The following is a 10,057-nucleotide window of genomic DNA, read 5'->3' as shown; positions in this document are numbered from 1 at the left end:
ATAAATAACATTGCTGTCTTATGCTTTGCTTGCTAGTCAACTGTTGAAAGAACCAAGTTTCTTCACTATGGGGAAGCTTAAAGCACAGAAATTGCTTTCGCTTAAGCTTAATTTCATAGGACTTTGGAGGGGCCCCAAAGGATTCTATCCTACATGGTACCAGATCCCCTCTGCAGACGTATTGTCTGTTTCTTGTCAGTTTCTTGCCTTTCATGTTTGAGACTCGCTTCTGTTCTCCAGATCTCTGCAGCATCTTTTGCAGCCATGATGTGCCCTTAACTCAGGCTAAGTTTCCTGCAGACCCCTTAACTGTTGCTAACTTGCTGTGTACTCTCCTTACCCTGCAGGGAACCGAGGGCAAGAGCTGATGTCCCCTAGTTCTTGTTATTCCTCTTTCATTGCCTGCCTGCATTTATTGCTAAAAACAAAAAACAAAAACAAAAACAAAACAGAAAAAGCCCATAAAAACCCTTTTGTCTCTTTCTTCTTCTACCTTTTCTCTCATTCACTATTGGATTTCACACTCCTACGTGAGGCATGTGCTTTATGATATGCGCACCACCTCCCTAAATTGTAGAACAAAAACCAAAAAAAAAAAAAAAAAAAAGACATTTGCTCAAACTGACATTTTCGTCTCAGCTCACTCATTTGAGAGTGACAGGCTGTAATTTGCCAACAGGTTCGCATCCAAATGCATAGGTTAGTGCTGACATCATGTGATTTTTTTTCTACCAGAGCCATCTCCAGCTCGTGAGTGCTACTCGGCAGGGCATGGTTGGGTCAGCAGATACCGCAGTGGAAGAACAAGAAAGAGAGGAAAACAGCTCTTGACTTCCCTAAGCTGCTTAATGCACCAAACGGGATGATACACTGAGGTCTCGGGTGGCGCAGGTGGGTGGGGCAGGCCGTGCACGGGGATGGATGCTGCGTTGGTCGAAGCAAGCTGGTTTCCTCCTCTGTTCATTCACGCTGGTGCAAACACATTTAACCTCCGATGCTGTGGGTAAACAGACTCCGTAGCCAGGGAAACCAGGATCAGCTCCAGGCTCCAAAGACCCAGGGCAGCCAGCTGGGCAAGGTGAGAGAGGAAATGTGGCGAGGAGAGCTCTTCTGCTCTCCTGTGGTACTCCCTTCTCTGTTGGGGAGCCTCCTTCCCTGTCTAGACCTGTGTCCACTCGCTACCTTGTCAACCCACTTGGCCAAGAAGGAACTGCATTGACTTTACCCTTTCCCCTCCTTCTACTTCTGTGGCTCTGCTGTGTGTTGCTTCTTTTGCTAGTTATAGTCTTACTGGTTCTCCCAGCCACCGTCTCTTTTGTAGCAAATTCTCCTAGTTCCTGACATACCTCTTCCCGGAGTTTATTTTGTGATGTTTGCCAGTGAGCTCACTTTCAGCAATTGTGCTCATGCCTCCACCGGGGAAGGATGCCGCAGTCTGGATTCACAGTGCCTTCTGCCAAGAGATTCCACAGTTCCTGGCTAGCTTTTCCATTAATTTCATGGCTTGGAGTTTCTACTCCGTTGGAGGATTAGAACTCAGGCTTATCATCTGTAGTCCATGCAACCAGGGTTCTAATTCTTTAGGAATAACTACCTTCCATTAGCGACATCCTGGGCAGACATTCTCTGCTGGGCTCCATCCTGGGACTGGAAGGCACCTTCTCATCCTCTCATCCCTGTTTACAGACTTCGCATATCTCTCCTGGCGCTCTACTTCATTCAGAAGTCCCCACAGCTGCTCCTTGCAGCCCAGAGAGGTCCCAGGCTTGACTACAGTTACTCTGAGAACATTAGCATCACAGCCTCCGAGGCTCAGACTCTGCTCTCCGAGGAGCCTGTAGGGTCCCCATTGTCCCGAGATCCCTTGAAGACTATCCTTCCTTGCTTTGACATGGGGCTGCGTTTTCTTTATTCGAAAATATTTCCTCAAGGAATGTGACAGTTTTGAGCACGGAGAAAGGGTTTTACACAATGTTTTTGTCTCACCTCGTTCGCCAGGAGAGCTGCACTGATTTTCAGTACCTGCATTCTGCAGCTTCTCGTGATCATTTTTAAGCTGGTGATAACTTGCGGGTTTGAGACTGAACATTTAGAGACTTTCCTACCAGCTGGGACTCCAGGCAATCAGGCTTCGAACCCATACTGTGGGGACTTTATGAAATTGAGAGACACCCAAAGATCCTCTCCTTGTTCAGAGAACCAAGATCTGGGTGGAGCTTATGAGCATATAACTGAGCTCTGGACTTTTGGCCACTTCTAGTTCTGATTCTGTGGGCAGCTCCTTACAAGTTAGAGGAAAAATAATGGTATGAGGGTCCTGCACATGGCGTGGGATGTCCAACATCTGTGGGTTGACCAGGGTTAATGTGGGTCTTATTCCCACTGGGCACACTGTTCCCTGATAAATGCAATGCTTCTTTTTCTTTAAAGAAAAGTAATTTAGTGTTGTCATTTGTGTTTTTTTGGCAGCTGAAAGAATGAGTCAGTCCTCCTGGTCCAGAGCAGGAAGAAAACAGTACCAGACATCAGAATTAGGGATTACTATCTCAGCAGCCCACCTGAAGAATGATCCTTCTATTTATTTTTTAAAGATTTTATTTATTTATCAGAGAGAGAGAGAGAGAGAGTACGAGTAGTGGGGAGAAGGAGAAGCTGACTCCTCGCTAAGCAGGAAGCCTGATATGGGGCTCAATCCCAGGACCTTGAGATCATGACCTAAGCTGAAGGCAGACTTTAAACCAACTGAACCACCCAGGTGCCCCAGTAATGATCCTTTTAATTGGAGGTGCCTTGAATAGTCAGTGGGCATAAAGTTACTGCCTTTTCCCCTTGCCAAATTGATTAGCACTCTTGGGCTATGAGTACTGCTCAGAAAGGACTTGCTAGTTCAGGTGGCATTTCAAGATCCTGCACTACACAAAGAGGTTTCTGGAAAGGGGGCAGAGCATAGCCATAGAATACATCTCATTTTTTCTGCAAGGTGTCATAATGGGAGCAGTGGGTCAAAATCCTTCTTCCCTCCAGGAGCTTGCAGCATCCGTGATTCTCAGAGGAGAAAGGGCTTGGAGTGGTGCTGAACATCAGCTCCCTTGTCTTTTGTCCAAGCATCTCCCAGCGTGTAGAGGGAACTTTTGTTTACTGAGTGCTTAATCTCTGCCAGGCAGGAGTGATCCATTCTTGACACATCTGACAGAGTGACCTTTTAAAAGTGAAATCAGATCATTCAGGTCTCCTCAAAGACTATTCAAGAGGTGTTTTCTTTGTATTCAGAAAGACCCAACTTCTTATCCTGGCCTGATCTGACCACTGTTTTCTCAACTAGTTGGTAAGTGACCACAGCTCTGCTGTTACTATAGTCTAGCTTTTTTCTGTTTTTTTTTTTCTTTCCAATTTTAGTTTCATCACATATATGTTTTTTATTGTGGTAAGAATGCATCGTAAGATCTACCTATTAATACATTTTTAAGTGTGCAGTGCAGGATCATTGACTACAGGCACAATGTTGTACAACAGAGCTCTAGAACTTATTATCTTGTATAACTGACACTACCCATTGATTAGCAACTCCCCATTTCCCCCTTCATCCAGCCCCTGGCAACCACTCTTTCGCTTCTATGAGTCTGAGTGTTTTAGATACCTCATATAAGTGGAATCATGCAATATTTATCCTTCTATGGCTGGATTGTTTCACTTGGCATCATGTCTTTGACATGCATCCATGTTGTTGCATATAGCAGGAATTCCTCCCTTTAAAGGCTAAGGGGCTCCTGGGTGGCTCAGTCGTTTAAGCATCTGACTCTTAATTTCCCTCAGGTCATGATCTCAAGGTCATGAGATTGAGTCCCACGTTAGGCTCTGAGCTGGACATGGAGCCTGCTTAAGATTCTCTCTCTCTTTCTCTGCCCTTCCCCATCCCACCCATCACCCCCACACCAAAAAGGAAAAAAAAAAACTGACTAAGACTGTATTGTATGCAGGTAACACATTTTCTTTATCCATCCAACTGCTAATGAACATTTAGGCTCTTACCATACCTTGTCTACAGTGAATCGCCCTGCCATGAAAATGGGAGGGCTAGTATCTCCTTGAGACCCTGATTTCAATTCTTTGGGATAAATACCTAGAAGTGGGATTACTGAATCCTATGGTATTTCTATTTTTAATTGTTTTAAGAACCTCTGAAGTGCTTTCCATAGCAGCTGCACCATTTTGCATTTCTACCAGGAGTGTACAAGGGTTCCAGTCTCTCTCCATCATCGCCAGCAGAAACTGATAGGCATTTCTTCAGAGAAGATACATATTGGCCGACGGGTACATGAAAAGATGCTCAGTGTAACTAATCATCAAAGAAATGCAAATCAAAACCATAATGAGATATCACCTCACATCTGTTAGGATGGCTATTGGTTCTGTTTCTTGACATCTCCCAGCTTGTTCTGACCTCAGGGCCTTGGTGCTTACTGGTACACGTTCCCCCTTAAGTCATTATCTGGTTGGCTCAACTCACGTCAGATTTTATTTACTGAGAGAAGCTGACTCTGACCACCCTATCAGAAGTAGCTCTTCCTTTTTTTTAATTTAAGATTTTAAGTATTTATTCATGAGAGACACAGAGAGAGGAAGAGACACAGGCAGAGGAAGATGAAGCTCCCTACAGGGAGCCTGATGTGGGACTTGATCCCGGAACCCCAGGGTCACTACCTGAGCTGAAGCCAGATGATGAACCACTGAGCCCCTCAGGCACCCCAGAAGTAGCTCTTCCTATCACTAATCACTCGGCCTGTTTTATTCTCTTTCTAGTTCTCATCATTGTCTGTGGTTATTCTCTTCACTTATTTGTTCACCGTCTCTCTCCTCATGAGCACAAAGGTCTTATTGTCTTATTCAACACTGTATCTCCTGTCCAGTCCTTAGTAAGTGTAGTGGCTAAGCACATGGCCTCCATGGCCAGCTATCCCGGGCTCAAATCCCAGGTCTGCAGTTCACTCTCTGTGTGGCCTTTATTACTATTACTATTACTATTACTATTACTATTACTATTACTATTACTATTACTGAAACTCTGTGCCTCACTTTTTTCATTTGTGATAACAGTAATTCTTTCTTCATAGAGGTGTTCTAAAGATTGAAAGGCTTAACGTAGGGGAGCCTGGGTGGCTCAGTCACTTAAGCATCTGCCTTCAACTTAGGTCATGATCTCAGGGTCCTGGGATCGAGCCTCACGAGGGGCCCTGAGTTTGGTTTCCTGCTCAGCAGAGAGTCTGTTTCTCCCTCTTCCTCTGCCCCTCTCCCCCTCTCTCTGGCTCATGCTCTCTCTCTCAAATAAATAAAATCTTAAGGTAAATAAATAGATGGAAAGAAAGAGGAAAAGAAAGGAAAGGAAAGGAAAGGAAAGGAAAGGAAAGGAAAGGAAAGAAAGAAAGAAAGAAAGAAAGAAAGAAAGAAAGAAAGAAAAACGAACCTGGTGCATAGTAAGTACCCAACGAATGTTAGTTATTATCATTGATCACAAATGATAATAATGAAATGAATGAATTAATCAATCAAGCATTTCCTATGTCAATTTCATTTACTGCCCATGGCAAACATGCTTATAACCATTTTATGAGTGATTTTAAGAAAATCACCTGGATTTTTACAGTCAGAATGACTTGGAGCAAGGATTCCATCCCAAGTCCTCCTGACTCCAGATGAAAACCACTCTTCCCATAGACCACGCCCACTCTCCTGCCTCCCTGGTCACCTGTCTCTGTGTTGCATCTTGGCCTTGCCCGGAGTTGGTTGTCCTGAGAACTCTAGCTCCCCATGTCTCACTAGCCTGTGTCAGCCCGTGCCTTGATCTTGAGTTAATGCCTCCCTTGCTCCTGGGTGTGCTATGCAGTATTTGCCGCTCTGATCTGTTCATTCTAGCAGCTCTTGATGACTCTCAGCAAGAAGTAACAAAAGGAAACTGTAGAGATGATCACCTCCTTGGTTCTTACACCGTCTCTTACTATGTAAATCAAAAAAGTAGCAGTGATTCCCCTTGTCTCCCAGCCTCGTTGGCTCTATCATTACACTTTGGTGTAATGATACCCCGTAAGGTGGCAGAAATGGCCTCACTGTTTCTGTAGAGCTGTCTTCCAACTCCGCTTCTTCTCGGCTTCTGCATTCGGGAGAACGTGGGAAAAATAAAAATAAACATTTCTCCGGGAAGAAAAAAGTCTGAAGACTTCATATCATGTTGGAAACTGTGACACCGGTTTTTCATCTAACCTGGCTTCCATAATTCATGAACTCCCAATCAGGCCCTTATTCCAGCATTTGGTTTGGTATGTATTGTAGAAGAATACTTGCAATTCAGACTTCTCTACAAGCTCTTGAGATAACTGTTGCAAGTGTTCCTCTGTCTCCTTGTGCCTATACTTGACGTCCTCCAAACTTTGGTCTACGTCGTGTCCAGTTCAGCGCCTTGAGTGAACCAATATGGTAGATACGAATACATAAAATTCCTTGGGAACAATGTTGAACGTTATCTTACAACTAAAATCTAGCCATTTGCAGAGTGTTCATACTACTTAATTCTTCCTGAATGTGCTATTGGGAAATGAATTTATGGGTATAACATCCATCATTTGTTCCATTCACGATTCACTCCTCAAGCACTGAGGGCCTGCTGTATGCCTGCTGTATGTTGTATGTATGTTGGACTCTGGAGACACAACAGTGAAAAAAGATATATTCCTGTAGGGAATATGGGAATAATGAGTCTAATGGGTCTAATAATATGGGTCTAATAAGGAAAGAGACTGGTACAGGACGATATATCCTGGATGCAACGAGTGTGCAGAGTAGTGGTAGTAAGGAAAGGGGCTTCCAGGACAGCTCCTGGACTGCTTGTTGGGGATGCATAACCCACCTTTGGATCCTCAACATTATTTTGGGATAAGGACAAAAAACCCAAAGACTTCCCTATCTTCCTTTTTTGGCTGACAGTGAGTTTTTCAGACTCTTCCAAAAATACTCTTCCAGTCCTGGCTCAGTGCTGCCCATAGATTCCTGCTTTGTCCTCCTCGTCTGGGTCAGCTCTTGGCTACTCCAAGCTGTCAGGCTGAGGATCTCTTACTAGGGTCACAGGCACATTCAGGCTGATGGGTAATGCACACTGAAGCTGTCCGTTCAGTGGCAAGGGCTAGTTTACCTGCTTTCCACTGCCCCGGTGGGTAGGAAAGCCATGTGATGTGTTCTGCTCCTGTGAGTTATAAATGAATGGTCAAGGTTTTTCTTTTCTGAGCTGCTGGTCTGAGCCACCGAGCAGCTTGGTACCTGCTGGAAGCAGTGAGAGCAATGATGAGCCATCTTCAGTTTCTGTAGATTCTGAGCCATGTCTGGATCTGCTCAGGAGGGATGAGGGGAGTAAATAGGCCCAGTAGGGAGGGAGGGCAGAGGGCTGTAAGGCTGTGAGTGCTTGTAAGGGTTCTGCTGGGAAAATACCTCCTCCCGGTTAGGAGGTAAGGGAAGAGGAGCCCCTGGAGAAAGGGGCTTGGGGTCCCCAGGGGAAGAAAGGAGGGCCAGGAGCACTGCAGTGGGAGCTGGGTAAGGACACTGAAGCACTCCAGGTGGCAGACAGACAGCTGGAGGCAGAGCTTGGAATAGAAGTCACAGGAATAAAAATGGAAATAAGTCATGCTCAGAAAAACGGAGAAGGCAGCAGCTGTGGGGAGAAGATCCCAGGACCATCTTTGTGTCTCTCGTCTTTCCAGCGGGTACCTACAGACCACAGGACGGCAGCTGTGAATGAAGGGGGCTGAGAGTGCCCTGGGCTCTTGGCGATGCCCGCAGGAGCCCTTGTAGTCAGTTCCACTCTGAACCCAGAGTCCCAAGAGCTAGCAGGTGTCTCAGAGGGGAGCTGTCCCTGCATCTTCTGCCTCTCGTCACTCCATCACCTCATCACTGCCTGGCCTTCAATGGGGCCTCAGACTCCTGGGGCCCAGTCTCCCTCTCCCCTGCCAGCCCCGCCCACCCTCCCCCAGGCAGGACCAGGCAGCCAGCCAGCGTTCAGGCTCTTTGGGTCCTAAATGAAAGAGTATGAACATGGCATCCCTGCAGGGCAAGGGTCTGCCATCTTTGTAAGACTGTCAAAGGGTGCAAGAGTTGCTTGCATGTGTTCTGAAAAAGAACTGCTCGTGGCCCTGGGTGCCATCTCTGCCACTCCCCTTCCTCAGGGGAGTGCACCTCCACCTGGCTTCCGTTATGGACTTTCCCCATCATTGTCCCCATTGTCCCTGCCCTGCAGGAGCCCCTCTAACTCCCACCAGCAACAGCTTATTCAATTCCTCATGCTAATTCTGCTTTACCAGCAGGTTGAAAGCTTCTGGGTCTCTCCTCTCCTTCCTAATCTTTCATTTTCCTGACCTGACTTCCTGCTGCATTCAGCCTGGACTCCTGAGTTCAATTACCTAATGGTCCTCTCACGGGCATCTCCTATTCCCCAGAAGCCTTGTCTTTGTGGCAGATCTGCAGATGCCTGGGAGCGAGCAGGATGGTGCCCTGCACCCATATTCAGGGTAAAATCTCACCTGGACACCCAGGGCATCTCAAATAATCCTGTTACCGACTGTGGCCATCACTTCTGATTATTTATCTTGGGAAATCCTCCAAGACTGAGCCACCTGTCCTCAAATCCCCTTATGTGATCCTTCAGCCAACCCCCTTCTCAAGGAGCGGCCTTGCCTTTTACATGGAAAGAGAAGCCTGTGGGAATAAACTCTCTCGACTCCCTGCTTGCTATGCTAACTGTAGCCTCCCTTTGAGGCATCAGAGAAGGAAAAAGGGTGAGGATCAGAGAAGGAAAATGCTCTCCCCAAAAACCTTCAGCTCGCAAACGCCTGTGAGAATGTTCTGCTTTCTCCTGCCATCTAGAAATGCTTTCTTCTCTCTGTTTATTGTAATTATTGCGAGTAGTAGTATTGTTGGTAGGAGTATTAATTGTGGTGGGCAGCCTTCATCAATCATTAAAACCACGAGTATTGTTGAGTAATTCCTATGGACTGGGTCTTAAAATGTAACCTATTGCATAGTGGGCAATGAAGTGAGCCTGGAGGAACTGGTGTCATTGCACAGCTGCGCAAATACACAACCACTAGGTCCTCACAAGTGTGCACACACCATATGCTAACTCGTGCTCCCAAGTGCTCGTGCGCGCACGTGCATGCCCAGGCACCCGTGTCTGCAGAAACGCAGATCAACTGCAGATGTGGGCTTGTGCGCAGATGTGCACGCACGTGCAGCTGCCCATCCCTTCCGTCCTGTGTTGTCTGCCACCGATCTTCCAGATGCCTTCCCCAGATGACCAGCGCACATGGCCTGTGAATGGAGCCGCACAAGGAACTGTGAGCAACAGGCCCATTAATTCATCAGGCTCTCACGTAGGCACTCACATTAGAGCAAATGGCTTCTGGGGGCTGGGGCAGGGCTGCATTTATGTTCTGCAAATGGCCATTAGCCCCGGATGGGAGGGTGCCCACGAGGCCGCATTAGCGGGCCTTTGGTCAGTGTCTCTGCCGGGTGCGGTAGCAGAATTAGCGTGCGGTTTATTTATGGGCCAGTTATCCTTTAGCGGGGTCCCAGTTTGGCCCTGGGATAATGAGATGGGTCTTCAGGGAGCATCCGACTCTCCCCCACAGCTGAGGGCAGCTCCGAGGAGCTTGGCCTCTTAAGTGGCCGATGATGGAGTGGAGAGGGCACTGACTTTAGCACGTCTATTTATTTCGGAGCTCAAGTGCGCAGTGCATGCCCCCACCCCCCACCACTGACATGTTTGCAGGCCAAGCAAGCAGTCAAGGGCTTTGTGTCACAGCTCTGCTGGGCAACCTTAGGCAAGTGGCTTAAACTTTCTGAGTCCCCGTTTCCCCTCATGTCAAATGAAGACATACATTTGGTACACTTGACATTAACCTCCTCTGGGCTCGGGGGCTGTGCTAGTTTTTAGGCTAAGAGGGAGACAGAAGCAGATGAAGTTTCTGTTTCCCATGAACATGGATTAAAACAACAACAACAACAGCAGCAGCAACAAAAC

This window comes from Vulpes vulpes, chromosome 3, assembly GCF_048418805.1.
Source record: "Vulpes vulpes isolate BD-2025 chromosome 3, VulVul3, whole genome shotgun sequence".
Lineage (NCBI taxonomy): Eukaryota > Metazoa > Chordata > Mammalia > Carnivora > Canidae > Vulpes > Vulpes vulpes.
This window is presented reverse-complemented; position numbering follows the sequence as displayed.